Raw genomic sequence first — 14591 nt, 5'->3', positions numbered from 1 at the left:
TCACCTGAGGTTTAGACACCCTGTCTGTAAAAGGCAATAACATCATTATTTCACGGGAGATTGTTCTAAGAATTGTATAAAATATAAAAACAAACACACAAACAAAAAGCACCTGGTACTCAACGTTTTCACTTTTGTTTTCAGAGTTTCCTCTTCTTTTGTCTGCTCTGTCTTTGATCCTTTGGCCATCCCTGTGGAGTCTCAATGACATTCACCGCTAACACAGTCAATTCTAGTCACTCTTCAACAATTGTCTCCAGCCCTCACTTCTCTCCTGGGGCTCAGGTCTCTAAGATTAAAAGAATGCCCCACAGACACCCCAACTCCACTTCAACTTGAACTCACTATTGCCCCCTAACTTCTATGTTTTCCACCCTTACTAATGACACCTTCAGACACTGAGTCATCCAAACCAGAAGAATCAAGAATCATCTCTCTTTTTTCTTCCTTTTATACCCTTCCCACTTTCCATCTAATCAAGAATCAATTATTTCTCCTCAGCATTTGTCCAATCCAGTCTCTCCTTTCCTTTCTCACCTTCATCACCTTAGTTTGGGTCCTCATGATGTCTGCCCGGATTATTATAGTAGCCACTAGACTTCTCCCTGCTTCCTTTCCACATATCTGAAAACAGTGATCAGAGCATTTATTTTCCCTTTAATGATACCACAGTGCTGTCAAGATAAAGTCCATACTTCCAGAAACGACATTCATGGCCCTAGACATGGGCTTGACCAAGAATCCAAGCCAGTAGGCACCTCCAGCGTCTTCTCCCCTCTTCACCACCACCACTCGGCGCCATTCACTCATATTCCATGTTCAGCACTCACTAAGCCCTTTGGGGCTCTGAACCTGGGCTGTTTCCTCTGTCTGGCCTTTCTCCACCTCAGCCTGGTAAATGATCTCAGCCTCTCAATATTCAGCACCAAAATCACCTCCCTCAGGAATTCCTTCCTTACAAACAAGAACAAATCTCTCCCTCCTATATGTCCTACTCTTTATCATCATTAACACAATATATTGCTATAAAGTGCCTTAAGTTATAAAAATTAAGTTCCAGTTAAAGGTTTATGAGTCTATATTCAGAAGTTAGGCACCTTTTGATAGCTACATTGCAACCCCAGAACTTAACAAAATGGTACACAGGAGGTGGGGGGAATAAGATTTTATAATTTAGAGCTCAGCAAATGTTTCCTGTTGAATGGATGAAGTAGTTTGGCTGTCAATTATATTACAATAATTGAAAAAGAGGAAAGGAAAGCACAGAGGAATCTGAATGAGAAATGGAGAACTTCCATACTGATAAAGTCCTCTAATGAGCATGTAAGTTTAGTCAGGTCACTAGCGAGGGCTGTTATAATCAAACTCAAGAGAATACCTAATAAATCTCATTTAAAGCACAATAGGAGAACGATTCCAACAGCCCACAGATATCAGTCTTATCTGTCTCAGTGGGTTTTAGACTCTAGAACATTCCATATTATGAGTTTATCAGACTTTGTGCAAGCTTAGTAAATCTCAGCAGTTAACTAAAAAGTCTGCAACTCTCTCCTGTGTCCATAAAGCACCTGAAGAACTACAGACACACACACAAAAAAATACAGCTATCATCTACCTAATCCTATAACTATTGGCCAAGGGTAACATCTTTGTCTTAGCCTAACCTTGTCACACATACCTATTTTGAGACCTTAATTTGTCCCCATAATGATTTCAAATTTATTTATAATAATAAGCTATGTACCCAACATGGTTTCATCACATTTTAAAAACCAAGGGGAAAATACATCGTACTCTGCACAGGCACACAAACACCTACTTATCAAATAAAGTGACCTAGCATTCAGTGTGACATAAATTGGAGACGGGGGGAAGAATAAGACCCAGTAAACTGAGAAGATGGGAGCAAAGTAAACTTGGGCAAAATCAAGCTGAAACTGACAAAGTCTTCCCAACAATAAAGAGACATCTATAATTAAGAGACTTTCAAGAATATTCACTCATGCAGTCAGTACAGCATCACACCGCATAAAAGATTCAATCAAAAGCCATACCAGGAATGTACGTCATAGCTCTATAAGCATATACAGAGCAATGGAGGAGGACAAGCCTTTGAAGTGAGACACCACTGCCCTACACAGATGACCAAGTACGAAAGGGAGCCATAACTGCTAATGAAAGAAAGGAAAGAAAAGAGAACAAAAAAACAAAAACAGAAGAAAATGTAATGTCAGCAATATTATGTTACCAAGTAAGGAAATCAAACAATATTCCTAGAAAAATGTGTCTTTTAGAAATGTGTTTTTAGAAAATGTGTACTTGCAAAAAGTTAACACATGCAAATAAGGGCAAGGAATCTGCCTCAAAATAATCTTAAAGTCTTGAACTTTAAAAAATTTATATTAAAGTATTAATCATGCCAATATGACCAAATTATATAAATGTCCATGTAACAAGAAGTCATGCTAATAAGTTATATAAAGATACACAGAACAATTAAAACAGTGTATTCAATAGCAAAGAAATGGAGTCAACTTAAATGTCCATCAATGACAGGCTGGATAAAGGAAATGGGGTACATATACACCATGGAATACTACATAGCCATAAAGAAGAACAAGAGCATGTCCTTTGCAGGGACTTGGAGTTGGAGGCCATTATCCTTTGCAAACAAACACAGGAACAGAAAACTGAATACCACATGTTCTCACTTCTAAGTGAGAGCTAAATGATGAGAACATATGAACACATAGAGGGAAATAACACACAGTGGGGCCTTCTGGACAGTGGGAGGAGGAAGAAGATCAGGAAAAATAACTAATGGGTACTAGGCTTAATATCCAGGTGATAAAATAATCTGTACAACAAACCCCCTTGACACAAGTTTATCTATGTAACAAACCTGCACTTGTACCCCTAAACTTAAAACAAATAAATAAATAAACAGTGTATCAAAGATCCAAGAACATACAATTAAGTCAACAGGAACCAAATAGAGATCTCAAAAAGAGGCCTTTACATATATGCACTTACACGCTAGAGGTAGCACCAAAACTCTGTGGAGAAAGAATGTATTATTGGTAAATAGTGTTGGGAAAACTGGCTCATAATATGAACCAGATTTTTAAAACTGAAATTTAGATTAATACTTCATATCTCAAATTCCAAGTGGTTTAAAAACCCAAATGATAAGAGCAAACCTCTGAAGTTAATAAAAGAAAATAAAGAGAGACAATATTGTGAGCCTGGAATAGGGGGGGACTTCTTAAATGACTCAAAATGCACAGACCATAATAATATTATAAAGTGATGAGATAACTGCATTAAAACTAAAGATTTTATTGCTGCTATTACTGAAAGGCACCATAGACAAAATTATTAGAAAAGCGACACACTAGAAGAAAGTTACAGTGTCTAAAGACAATGAGGAATTAATTTCTAGAGTATACAAGAAACACTACAAAAATTATTTCAAGAAGTTCTTGCAAGAAAAAGGCAAGAGACCCAACAGAAAATAAAGGATAGGCTAAAGACGTAAAAAGACAATTCATGGAAAAGGGAAATTAAATTAAGTAGATGAAGACATGTTCGGCCTCACTAGCAATCAGAAAAAGGCAAAATTAAACGATTAGATATAATCAACATCTATCAGGTTGGCAGCAATCAGGAAATCTGTTTAAGAAAAAGTCATTATGCAGTATTGGTAGAGACATAAAGTTGACAACTACCTATAGAGTTCCCAGTAAAATTATGCAGTTCCTAGTATGCATATATCCTATGATCCAGCAATTTTGTTTGTGGGCAATATTGTCTCAAGAAATTGTCATGAAGGCCAATAAATTCCATATGTCTAGGTTCCTCAGGAAGAAATGAATACATACTACATGGAAACCAAAAATATTCATAAAAGTGTTGACCCTTACATGTCCCAATTCATACTGTCTCCATGTTCTCTATAGTTTTAACTTAACCTTTGCTGAAAAGGTAAGTAAGACTAAACAAACCATGATCACTTCTTTACATAGGCTAGTTTAAGAAAAAGGAAAGCAGGGTATGCAGTGAGGGAAATGTTTCAGCGTTAGAGACTGCACAAATCTGCATCTGAGTCCAGGCCTTGGTTTGTCCATGTGACTTGGAGTCTCTGCCTGCCTCAGTTTGTTCACATAAAACATGGTTATTACCCACTCTGCATACCAGGAGGATTAGAGATAACCAATGTCTATTTGTCAGTGCCTGAAAACTATAGTGTTCAATAGATAGGAAGTGATTTATTTTAACCAAATAAAGCAACTTCATGAAATAACCCTACTAGATTTCCAGGCCCTGCTCAACCTATCTTAAGCAGAATGACTTACATTTGTGTCATACAACACACACAGAAATCAGGGACTAATTCAATGTGAATTCACACATCAGTTTTTTCCACTGCAGAACAGGGAGAAATCAAATCTCCTTTTTCTTACACTTAAACTGTAAAGGTTAAGACTGGGAAGCCTCTTTTAGCTTCTGGGAAATGAATACAAGGTTGGTAGTGGTGGTGGCTATGACCGTCGTGATTCTACAACTGGCCTCAGAGTCCTGACTCTACAAAAACAGGGAAGGGATATTCACAGATGTATTGCAGGCAAAATGCTCTTAGGAGAAATCCAGTTATCCATGACTAACTGCAAAGATCTCAAAGCTGACCATGAAAAACAATTAGCCCAGAGACAAGACCAGATCCAATATCAGGGCTTCCCACATCACCCATTTAATGTACAACAAAGAGGAAAAATTCCATCTGTGAATCTTTATATGCTGATGGCTAATATATTATACATTTTCAGTCTGGAGCAGTTGTTTTGCTTTGGCCTCGATTCCCAATCTATAGACTTCAGGGTGCTGGAAGAGGTCTGTAGGCTGAATCCCTATCTCATGCATACATGCAGTGCTATTTTACAAATACAGGAAGATGCTGAAGTCATTACTTGCAATATATACTCAGCTGAGTGAAATTACATAACCCTCATGAAACATTTGCAATTATAAGAGATACAAAGTCAACAGTGAACCAGTTAAGATCATTGAAATCTTTTAATATTAAATAAAAGCTTCCTGATTTTTGTAAGGGTCAGGGGCCACTGCATTATAGTTTATAATTTGACTAAGAAAGCTATTTTTTGCTTTGTAATATACATGAAAAGAAAAAAGGTTTTGAAAAAATGAAATCTTAACTTGCATTTATCTCCACTCCTAGTCCCCTCTTGGCCATTAACTTTTCCTTGGCATTTAACATCAAAGCTAGTTACCCTTTCATTTTTAGCCTTTCTGTTGGAAGAGATACACGGCTAGCTCACAAGCCACTGCAACTCACCAACAGACAGAAAAGGCAGTGCACTGTGTACTAAGGAACTATACATGTATCATTTCATTCCTCCCTTATAGAAGAATGATCTCTCATTTCTTCTCTTTTGCTCCTCCCCTATCTTCTCTCTCTGAGGGTTTTGACCACAGTTTTACAGAGGGAAAGTTATAGACCACTACAAATACTCTAATTATGGAAGAGAAAATGAATATTTTATCCAACACTTATGAAAAATGTACTCCAAATTTTAATTTGCAGTACAACAAATTAAACCATTATTTTACAGTTTAGTTAATGGTGCAACATTAAAACCATAGCTAAAGACAGCCTCAAATTTAAGTGCTACAAAGATAAGGAAATAAACTTACTTCCATCTAAGGAATATTACAAAAATATTTCATCTATAATTTAAAGTTACATGGGTTTACTCACGTTGTTCTGTAACATGACCCTCTCAGTGGATTACCTTGAGCTGGAATGAAAGCGTAGGGGATGTGCATGGTGGCAGCAGTAGTGGGGAGTGGAGTCATATACATCATTTACTAATTAATTAATTTTCTGGGACATAAACTGCTCTAGGAGTAAGCCAGAAGTGGTTTTTTAATTCTAAAAAATTAAAATATGGTAATCTGGTCCCTCGGAAAGATACTTGCTCACTAAAACCTGACAAAAAATATCTGTAAATTAAAATATACTATTAGAATTTTGGCAGAACACAAATCACACTGGTGCAAACACAGTTAAATCTAATCACAGACACAGAGGAAGTGTAAATTTCAAATATTAAAAAAAATTGCCTCAAAAATAAAAACAAACCTTGAGCTTCAGGCAGAGCCTGAGTGAAAAGGAGTAACGAGAAACCTGGAGATGTGGTAAGGCAATCCAGCTTTCTTTTGGAATGGTAAAGGACCACCTGAATCAGCACTGCCACCTCTTCCTTAGGCAGCAACTTTCCAGACTACAAAAGAGCCACACATTACATCAAAAGACCCTTGTTCAGGTCTCAACAACTCCATTTACTAATACGACCACTGACAAGTCACATCTCATCAGCCTGTTTTCTCTCTCCATAAACTAGAGAAAATGAATCCTACTTCACTACAGCATGGAAAGGAGCAAGAAGGGTTTACCTCTGTTGAAAGGAGTAAAGAAAAAATACATAACACACAGTGTGCAAATAGAAATGACAATCTAAAGGCCAGATAGAATATTTGAGTTTAAGTATCAGTAGAATGGAAGGAGACTCTGTACCTAAATGGGAAAGAGATTTGGAGGGTCACAAAAGCTGTTCTACTGTATCTTAGAGCAGACTGACAGATGCTAAAGAAAGTCCCCAGATAAAAAACTGGGGGGCAAGGAATACACATGGGATAAAAGCAGAGGCAAAACACTATGGTTGTACAGGGCTTTCAAGAATCTCTCAATTGACTGAGTGCAGTGGCTCACGTTTGTAATACCAGCACTTTAGGAGGCCAAGGTGGGCAGATCACTTGAGGTCAGGAGTTCGAGACCAGCCTGCCCAACATGGTGAAACGCTGTCTCTACTAAAAATACAAAAATTAACTGGGCATGGTGTTGCGTACCTGTAATTTCATCTACTCGGGAGGCTGAGGCAGGAGAATCACCTGAACTTGGGAGGCAGAAGTTGCAGTGAGCCAAGACAGAGCTACTAAATTCCAGCCTGGGTGACAGATCGAAATTCCATCTCAAAAAAAAAAAAAAAAAAAGAATCTCTCTTGATTACTTTCTTCACTTTTCATGATATATTTGGCAAGAAGAGGCATAAACACAGCCATCTCACAATTAAATTCAGACTTAAGAAGTCCATGTCTATCCAGGAAGGATAAGTTTAATTGTTCAGTTTTTAATGTGCATTTTGGCTACTTAATGTCAGGTACTTAATGAGTACATGTTTTGTACTCAGGTGGGTAAATTTGTCCCACCCTGGTAAATTTTACTTTCAAAGCAAACTTAATTAGATAGTAAATGTTTTATTATAAAATTTTTAGCATCAGAATGTATAGTCAGCATCCCATGTCATAAATGTAAATTCTACACCTAACCCTGACTCCTTAGATGGCTTGGCTACCCAATAAAGTGAAAGCACACAGTATGTGTGATACTGTGCTACACAGATTCACTTTTCCTCGGTGCTACAGGGAGAGACCTTCTCTGGCAGAGTCTCACTTTCCTCCCCTCTAGTCATATGCTCACATCCCTTCCTCTGAAATAAAAATTAAGAAGATGCTACTGGCTTTAACAGGGCTCAAACATTTAATTTGAGACCATATAATGATCTGGTCAGACTGATCCTACTCAACCATGCCAGTCCCTTAGTGTCCTCCTCAAGCCTGGAGTTTCACCAGGTAGATAAACAGGCAGTAAAACAAGGCCAGGCTTTCACTGGGGGGAGAAGTCAATCTGAGTTAGTCTGGAGAAAGAGGAGCTGCCAGGGAAATAGAGATGCAAAAGTCTGTAGCATAAGACCAGCCCTAGCGTTTTATTCTCCTTCTATGAACGTGTGAGATGGAACACGATGTGGATGTGAAATTATAATCTACTTGGTGAATTCGAGAAAAGTCACTCTCAATTTTACTTTGATGACAAATGGAATTAATAAAGATGCCTGGCTCATATGTTAAAGTACCTTCTGTCTCAGCAAGGAAGCCTGGCTAAGAAACCACGGTGGAGTTAACAAGCCAGACACCAGACTAAACACCTCAGAACTCGCTGCTGTGTCTCATTCCTGGTCCCTACCTTTCTGGTGTGTGTCTGCATCACTAATTCCCTCCATTTGGCACGGCCTGGCTTTCCCAAAACAGAAGGCAAGGAACCGTGGTCCTCTGTTTCAGCAGCTGAAAAGCTGAGACTTCTGAGCATGGACACTTAAGATTCTTCTCTCCTGTCCACCTTACACTTCACCCACAACTCATCTTCTTCCTCTTCCCTACGTCCCCACCCCTTGCTTTCACACCACCCTGCCTCCCAGGACATTTAAGTTCATAACCTCAGACCAGCAAGGGAGGAACAAAGAGCTGCCGCTTCAGGCAGCAGCAGTTGGAGGAGAGAGCAGAGAGGGCAGCCGGGGACTCCAGGAAGACTCCCCAGGCACTGGCAGCCCCAGCGCAGTCCCGCCTGGAAAGCGCCCCGGTAGAGTCCTGGCAGGCGCGTCCGCAGCACGCGCCCAGGGCCTTCCGCCGGCCCGAACCCAGGGCGGCAGCAGCCAGAGTTTGGCAGAGCCCCCGGGGTGAGAAGCCAGTGGTGGGGACCGGCGAGTGAGGCTGCAGCACTGAGCTGGAGGTGCAGATCCGATCCCAGCAGCACTCCGTGCCGCGGACCTCCCCACCAGCGCCCCGGACCAGACCCGACCCCGCGCACCTGGACCAGGCGGCCACCCTGTTCCCTCAGGGCGCTCTCTGGGGACTCGGCTTGGGCGAGCTCCGGAGGCTGGAACCGCGGCGACGGGGACTTCACTCCTCCATCCTGGGACCCGGCAGCACGTTATCGACAGCCGTGCACTTCCTGTTTGAAAACACAGGGGAGAGAAAGAGCAAGAGAGATCCGAGTGTCGGCAGCGTGGAGGAAGGGACGCGGGGCGGCGGGGAGGCAGGACCAGGGGCCACCGCTTGCATAACGGCCATGGTGGGCACCCAGCGCTCCCCTGGCCGCGGTCACCCCGCACCGGCTGCCCGCGTGGTGCCGAGGTGGCGCGGCCTCGGCCCGGGCCCCCCCTGCCGGTGGCCTCGCTGCCAGCCGCCCGCTTGCTCACTCACAGCCCTTCCGTTGGCAGCTGCTGCTCGAGTTCTCCCCTCCCCACAAGTACCTAGATCAATGGACTCCACACTTCCTCCGCTGGTGCCCAGAGTGGTCCGCCTTCTTTTTCCTCCTTTCTTCTCCCCCCAGTTCCCACTCTTACCCCCAGAAAAGAATCACCTCAGGGGAAGGTGTAAAGACAAGACTGAGCCTCTGCAGGGGAGTGGGGGCTGGATTTATGCAAATTTTTAAAGTTAATAGCCACATCCCAGTTATAGCCACTACAGCTCAGCAGCTGTGACAGATTCAGGATGGGAAATTACTTGTGTGCCTCGCTGACTCAAAAGAGAAAGCGTGCACACAGCTGCCAACACTGAGCAGCCAGGAACTGCAAAACAACGGCAACAACAACACAACTACATAGTATCCTAGCTTCCTCCCAGGGTCTCTACTCAGATCAACCTGTCAACCTCATCCTCAGTCTACCAACATTTAGGTATACCCATTCCACATGGAGCATAATCGCATGGTGCATTCTTCCAGAAAACGGTTCTGTAGTTCTCTGTGCTATGTAATCACAGAGAAGCTCCACAGTTCTGGGATTACATTCATTCATTTTGTTGAACTCTGGCTTATGTGGACTTCACGATAGTCATAAAAAGGGTAGACAGATGGCTTAAGAATCTGCTGTACGCAGAGTGTACTAGCTATGGGGATTCGCATTTGTAACCTGCCTGCCCTTATATGCAGAATCTACCAGGTTACAAGGCACTTACAGGACTGTCTCTGACAAATGGCCCCTTTTATCATAAGGCTGTTGGCATTCACGGTTCAATATTCAAAATGGAGAACGGAATACAAACAATAATTACTCACATAAAAAGGTCAGTTTTGACTGAAGCAGAAAGGAACTGATTGATATTAAGCTCCTACTCAGTGCCAGACAACATCTCATTTTAAACCCCTCTTGACCCGAATATTTCCCAACAGATCTGCAAAAGCCCTATCCCTAAGTGAGAAAACAGGGTCAGAGACATTAAGTATTCCCATGTCTCTGCTAGATAGTGGTCAAATGGAAAGCAGAATACAGGTCTTTCCTAATTATAAAATCTGCACCATTTCCCCTACACTGTGAATTCCTACAGTGATCATGAATTCTAGGGCGAAAGTCCAGCACAGCAACCATCCTGTGATCCATCCCTTCATCTCTGGATGATCCTACCACTTACCAGCTATTGCTGTTGTGCTAGGCAGGTTCTTTAGCCACCTGGATAATATGTACCTTAATTTTTCAGGCAGAGGACACTGGCTTTTTCCACTATCTACTGCTGGCTATCAGCCTTTTCAGAATTACTTGGTGGCAAAAGTTCAAAAGGTTCTAGAATGACTACTCGTATGCCAAGGTCCAAAGTCTGTACAGTTCAGAACCTAACCAGCCGACTAAAATTTGCTCCCTGCACTATTTTTTCTCTAACTGGGGTTCTTTAAGAAAGTGGCAAATGTTGTTCACAAAAATGCACACATGGCTTCAAGTTGGCATTCTCTCATTTTCTGTTTCCTTCTCCTTTAACACTTAGTTCACACTCACCTGTCAGTAGCATGCTGCTATGAGCCTCCTGATGCAGGCCAAGAAACAGAACACATATGAAAATGTGATTAAGAGTCTTGTGTGCTCAAAAGAAAAAAAAAGGCAATACTGAGGCCTCCAAATGATGAACTACATCTCGTCCACCCTTTCTGCCCACCTCACAGGCCTGAGTTGTAGTAGCGTACCCAGATGACTGCAGCCTTCAAGTACAAAGGCAGGGGCTGGGAAGAGGACTGCAAGGACCAGTGAGATGCATTCCTGTCCATCAGGCACTCACACTCTAATGAGGGCTTCTTACTAAAAGACTTCCCGGGAGGATCTTAGCATCCGCTTACTAAAAGAATTCCCGGGGGATCTTAGCATCCTTTAGCTCTGTCCACCTTTTTCCTTCTCTCAGTCCTCTGCTTACCCTGGACCTGGCAACTCTTCATTTCTTTTCACAAACTTAATACTTCTTCCCAAAGAGCTACCACATATTTCCCACAAAGTACTCAGTGTGGGAGTGGGGGTGTGAAGGAGGGCATTTAGCTAGAAACTTCTGTCGTTTTAAAACCCTGTCAATAATTACCATGTTTTTAAGGACACAATTATGTTTTAAAATATCTTTTGGTAGCCCTCCTTCATTTCTGTTACTCATTATCCACAAGCCCAAAGGAAAACCTCTGAAGAAAAAATTTAAATTCTTAAGAAAAGGCAAAGGAAAACTTAAACCTGCAGAGCCTTTGTTTCTTATATTTGGCACTCATGAGATTAGACTATGTAACTTCTTAAAATCTCTCCTAGGAAAAATTCAAAGTTATTAATCTAAAAACAGTCAACAGTAGACTATTCCTATTTTGTCCAAGTGCTGTACTGAGTGATAATTTAATGGTACATAGGAAAATCTATATGGTTAACAGGTAACAAAACACAGAAGAGCATTTGGTGGAAGACTAACAACCACACTCACCTATGCTTCTGTGTCCATACCCAAATGTGTCATACTCTCCCCTCCAGAGTAGTGGCCAGCTGTGGGGGAAGGGCAGCCACATTTCTCTCTCTTAAGCTCCCTATAAACCCAAACCCTCCTCCTGATCAAAAATATTTATTAACATTCACTCTGTAGGACTCCTAAAGTTTACAGTTTGGAGAATACAACACAGCTCCTGACATTTCCTAATCCTATCTACCATGAGGCTTGAACACCATTCTCATACTTGCCCCCGGGGTCAGCTATTCACCTGTTCCATGTTTCATGGAGAAGCGTTTCCTTCTCATAGCCACTGTTATGCTTCTCTCTCTCTCTCTCTCTCTCTCTCTCTCTGTGTGTGTGTATTAAAATCACAACCTCATAAAAAGAAAAACAATACACTCGCGGGTAGGCACAAATGATGCCACAAAAGTTTTTGGAAAAATCTGGGATGTTCACGTTGAAAGTCTTCACTCCCTAAGCACCATAATCCCCAGATGAAGACAGCAACACTGTGAAAGCCATTTTAGAAGCTCCAAATTCAGTTTCAAGAAATAGCTTTTCTGAGGACTAATGGGTGTGGAGGAGGAGATGATAAACTCATCTTTATAAAACAATGCTGCTTATCTTTCTTCATCTTAAAAAAGAAAGATCTTAGTTTGGCAGTTAAAAATGTTTGCCACAAGCACTTCTCTGTGTGAATATCAGAATTCTTGGTGATTATTACATATGAATTTTGAAAAGAAGAAAATAAAAAATGACAAGCTGTCTGGTTACCTAAGAGATGACCTCTCTGCACTATCAGCCCTCACAGCAGTGTCCCTACCTTGTCTTCACTTCCAGGATAGCACATGCAACAGAATTTTCTGGGAAGGAGGTCTCTGGAACTCACATTCACCTTCTGGCCTCTACAAAACTTGAACCATGGCTTTCAAGGAAGCCCTTCTCAGAGCCAACTGGCTGGCCTGATTGGCAACTACCCATTAGCCATCTTCAAGGAGCCAAGGTAAGTGTCATTTCACGTGACAAAATGCAGCAAGGGGTTGCAAATCATCTTTTAATAAATATGCCTGTAAGATAGTTTCCTGGGTTTGAGCAAGCTAATAAGGAAAGCACTTCTTAAAGGACCCCACAGCATGACTTAGAAGATCCAGCCACAAGGCAGAAACACAGGGCCAGGGTGGCTACAGGCCTGAGCTGGTATCTCTCTAAGCTCAGTGCTTCAATTTCCTCAGCTTCCAACACACATGATGAACTCACACACCTTGCACAAAATTACTAACATCACACAGGAAAAACCCTCACAGGCCCTGCCTCAGTGAATTATGAGAACTGCCTTTGCAGGGAGGTGTCATTATTAATGTGTTACAGAAGCAGCAGCAGGGCTCACAGATGTTAAGTGATATTCTCAAAGCCTTAGGTAATGGAGCTAAAACTCACCTGGGGTCTGTTCTTCCTTCTTTTAATTGAATAGAAATGAATGGGTGCATTTTGGTTGTGGATATATTATTCTGCACTACATATCTTTTACTCAGAAAAAATTCCAGTTTTAAAACATAATTTGTAATGTTCTTTCTCAAGTGCATCATACACCCTCATCACTTGCCATATTTTGGTGAAGTGTAAAGGATAAACACGTATTTTGTAACAGGCCAAATGATTTTAAGCCATAGGAATATAAATGGATATAAATTAGGTAAAATATGCACTTGAACTGCAGCTGGATATTATTTTATAAAATAATAAGACAGACCTACTGATCAAACCGTGATAAACAAAATCTTAATACTTTTTTTCCAAGCTTCCGCTCTCATTTTTCAATTAGATGTAAAAACTGCATGTAAAGTGGGCCATGTTAGTTGATGTACTGGGATTTACTGAGCATGATACTGTGAAAGAAGGGTAAGATACCCCAAAATTCTGACTAAATGAAAATACCTGTATAAAAGACTATTCAAAATGTTCCCAGCACAGATTGCTAGCAATGAATAGCCTTGGGTTATTTAATGACTGTTGATTGTTATGTGTATTATATAGACTAAATACTGTCCTATAATTCATTCTTCTTTGGAAGGCATGTTTTGTCTGTTAATCTTCTGTGGTAGTATCTGTTTCCTTATTTGAAACATTGTTTTAATTCTCTTTGGGCAATCTTATTTGTCCTATTTTTATTTTTGAGACAGAGTCTCACTCTGTTGCCCTGTCTGGAGTGCAATGGCACAATCTCGGCTCACTGCAGCCTTGTTCTCCCGGGCTCAACAGATCCTTCCACCTTAGCCTCCCCAGTAGCTGGGACTATAGGCAATCACCATCACATTCAGCTAATTTTTCCTTTTTTTTTTTAGGGACAGGCTTTTGCCACCTTACCCAGGCTAGTTTCAAGCCCCTGGACTCAAATAATCCACCCATCTCATTCTCCCAAAGTGTTGGGATTACAGGTGTGAGCCACCACGCCTGACCTAGGCAATCTTGTTTTTAAAATAACATATTAAAAAATTCAACAATGTAAAGGGTTGCATCCTAAAAATACAACATACAATAAATACAATGTTTATTATTAAGCAAAGAAAAAAAATGCTCTTAAAAATGACTTTCAGAGTTCATAAATAAGTCACACACACCATATCTTGAATACAGTTCTCCATTATACATTATAATGGAGTTTACATGAAGAAAAATAATTCATGAATAATTTAAGGTTACAAAACTGGATACTTTGAATTTCATCTGCTTTCCTTTGCCTGTACTAGAATAGCCAAGGTAAATAGCGTGAATGAGAAAGAGTACCTGAAAACTCCAGAAACTTTATTATGAACTTTTACAAGTTTATTCATCAATTTTTTAACTAACCCTAGTTTAATAAATGCCAAATACTTTACATGTATTAACTCAATTATTCCTGACAACAACCCTATGAGGTAGGCATTATCATTACCTCCATATTACAGATGAGAAAA

At 40.8% G+C, this 14591-nt stretch overlaps 1 protein-coding gene across 3 annotated transcripts in view; it reads right to left on the bottom strand.

Annotated features, from left to right (window-relative positions):
* Window positions 1-14591, bottom strand: part of LRRC8D (leucine rich repeat containing 8 VRAC subunit D) — a 117190-nt gene that overhangs the window by 85536 nt on the left and 17063 nt on the right. For 2 of the 3 annotated variants that reach the window (XM_012464828.3, XM_012464827.3), the window contains exon 2: window positions 8723-8866. The gene's annotated coding sequence lies outside the window, so the exon portion shown is untranslated. Of the gene's footprint in view, window positions 1-8722; window positions 8867-9167; window positions 9261-14591 lie in introns of those variants that run through there. The other variant, XM_012464826.3, reaches the window with a different exon arrangement.

This window comes from Aotus nancymaae, unplaced genomic scaffold (assembly GCF_030222135.1).
Source record: "Aotus nancymaae isolate 86718 unplaced genomic scaffold, 86718_ANA_hifiasm-v0.15.2.pri h1tg000007l, whole genome shotgun sequence".
Classification (NCBI taxonomy): domain Eukaryota; kingdom Metazoa; phylum Chordata; class Mammalia; order Primates; family Aotidae; genus Aotus; species Aotus nancymaae.
Note: the sequence above shows the minus strand (reverse complement) of the source record. Positions and strands in the feature narration are given on the sequence as shown.